Source organism: Phytophthora infestans, genomic scaffold (assembly GCF_000142945.1).
Source record: "Phytophthora infestans T30-4 supercont1.62 genomic scaffold, whole genome shotgun sequence".
In the NCBI taxonomy this organism is placed as follows: Eukaryota; Oomycota; class Peronosporomycetes; order Peronosporales; family Peronosporaceae; genus Phytophthora; species Phytophthora infestans.
The window spans coordinates 414,148-417,014 of NW_003303697.1; the positions used below are offsets into that span (position 1 = coordinate 414,148).

The window sequence follows — 2,867 nt, forward strand, 5'->3', positions numbered from 1 at the left end:
GACGATGTCCAAGACGAGTATAACGACTTTCAGCCCGACAATACGGCTGGTGATTTCCCATTGGATAAAAATGACCGATACCTCGCCGCGGCTAACGAAAATGAGAGCCATGCAGCCGCTGAAGGCACCTACGCACGTTCAGACAACCGTCAGACGCGTGGGAACACGCCTGGTCCCGAGAATGGCTTTAATCAAGATCGTCGAGGTGGTGACCGTGGGTTCAATCAGGACCAACGCGGTCGGCGCGACTTCTTCTGCGACAACAGACGCCCACAGCACGAACCATGCGCGGTGTGCGGTGGCATGAGTCACTCCGCCCACTATTGCAACAAGCGATGAAAGTTCTGCAAACAACTCCACGATGCTGGACAGTGCAAATTTTTCCGCAACTTCCAAGACCTTGCCAAATTCGTGCGTACTAAAGGCGCGAAGGAGGAGCTCCCACCAGAGCTCAAGGTCGTCGTTCAGGAGCGTCATTTAAACTAGACAGCCCGCCAACTACAATTGGGTTGGTCCCTATTGGGCTGCCACAGTTAGCCGAGCCTTCAATGGAAGCAGAGTATATCTTTGCTTTCGTGGGGCAGTGCTTCCCTAAACCTTGCCACATCGGCGTAGTCATAGCTTTCAGCGTTGACTGGTCGTCCCAACCATAGACGAGGTAGAACGGTGTTTCTTTTCGCGTCGTATCTATCGAGTTGCTGGTCGCACAAATCAGTCGTTCCTCGAGCTCGTCCCAGTCTTGTTGCAGCGGGTCTTCAACATAAACATTCACTGTCGCCATGACGGATTTCACCGATCTCCCCTGCTGCCCGTTCGCCTGCGGTCAATAGCTAAGCGTCGCTCGTGACCGGGATTGCATCATTTCCGTGAAGGCTTGAAACAATTCGCTCATGAAGCGAGGGTCGGCGGTCATGACGTATCAAAGACGGTGCTCCGAACCGTCGGTCCACACATTCTTCGAATGCCCGGAGTACTCGTAACGCAGGCGTGTCGGCCATCGCCTTGCGATAACGAAACCCGTAAAGACACACTGAAACATCAGCAAAACGGTATTACATCAGCAAAACGGTATTACCTCATCGACTCTTGGGTAACGGAACGACGAAATCCATCGACACAACCTGGAATAATCGCTCGGTCAGAAGACTACTAGGAGAAAAGCCGCGTTGTTGAGTTCGTCTCTTGCTCGTCAATCTGGACACGACATCGCATTCTTCTCGACATTTGAGTAGAGACCTGTCCATTAGTAATCTTTCCTCACCCGTTGGTAAGTTCTGACTACGTCTTGGTGGCTACATTCCAAAGAGCCGTGACAATTCTGCAGGACTTCCTGAACCATCGTCGTTGGTACCACTAGCCTCATCGCGAGGCGTTCTTCTTCAGGGTTGTTCCGTCGACGACTCGATCCCACATAATAGAGAAGTGAATCGTTTGTCAGCACGAGCTTATCGGCCCATTTACACGCTTTCTTCGCTTCACGGTAGCTGTGTTCTGCGGTCATCTACTAGCACTGCTGTGGTGCTCTCCCACTGAGCTTCTTCGTCTTGTGCTGCGGCGATGCGACCTCTACGCTCGTCTTGTACTGCCATTGAGTCAACGTCGACAGCCGATGGATTCGGCGACAGGTCGTTCGGCTTGGGTCTCAGTACGGAACCAGCCCTTTCTGAAGCATCGCCGGATGCTTAATTACTTCTTGAAAAGAAGTAACTCTCTTTGAACATCTGTTGGCACCGCTGGCTACGACTCGTTTGGGGCTCGTCGCGTCTTTTTATGCCGTGAGGGAGCTCTATGGGAACCGTCGTCAGTCGACATCTCGGTCTGACGCTCTGGCTTGGAGGAGAGAGACCAATCGACGACAAGAGATCGCGCTGGCCATGGCAAAGGAGTACCAAGCATCGGAGAAGGAACGTCGAGTGAAGATGCATAAGAAGACGATGAGTAGAGTGGAACGTTGCTCACTTCGACGAGAACGAAAGGAAGCGTCGAGCAAGTCAGGAGCAAGTCAGACACAAGTCGAGGATCCAACCCAAGCTCGAGCGACGAACTCTTCGATGTCGGAAGTCGTGCGTGGCTGTACATGGAGCGAGTGAGACCAGGATTGGTGAGGAAACTCGCCCACCTGTGGCATAGTCAATTCCGAATCAAGGCGAAGGTTGAGGGGTTCGCCAACGAGCTCGAGCTCCCCGACCGTCGAAGGTATCGTTTTACCCAGTAGTACATGTGTCTCACCTGAAACCGGTGACGGAATCCGAGGATAGACCGACAGTTCGTTTGACGCCGGAAGTGGATATGGAACATCGCCTCGACTTTGACGAAGAAGTACTACCCGGGTACAGCTGAATGCAAGAACCATCGACTGGCGAATACGAGGTTGAAGCAATTTTGGACGATCGAATCCCGGTGTAGACAGAATCTGAGTAACCGATGCGAGAGTTCAAGGTCAAGTGGGCTGGCTACGTTGAATCGTTAAAAAAAATAAGATAAGATATCTAATAGATAAAACAACAAAACCTTTTAATGGTTGTAGATTAAAAAAAAGACGATAATCTTAATTTTTTCTTAAATGGATAGGTGATCGAGTGGTTTAAGGTGTCAGTCTTGAAAACTGAAGTATGTTATAATACCGTGGGCTCAAATCCCACTCTTTCCTTTAATTTTAAAAAGCTAGAGACGGATTTGAACCGTCATTAAAGGATTTGCAGATGGAAGCGGTATTCAGCCTGTCATGCGGAGGACTACTGTACGGTTACCTTCCCGAGCAAAAACAAGATCTACGCTTTCAGATGGTCCAAGTCGCCGGAAGAAGAACTGATCGTGGGGCGTCGCAGCCCGCGGCAACAGACGAAGGGATCTACTGCGGTAAAATA

The 2,867-nt window shown here is 50.8% G+C and overlaps 1 non-coding gene across 1 annotated transcript; it reads left to right on the plus strand.

Moving 5' to 3' along the window:
- Positions 1-2,565: 2,565 nt before the first annotated feature.
- Positions 2,566-2,650, plus strand: PITG_29994. Its single transcript has one exon. It is a non-coding gene; the product is annotated as a tRNA-Ser (tRNA).
- Positions 2,651-2,867: the final 217 nt, after the last annotated feature.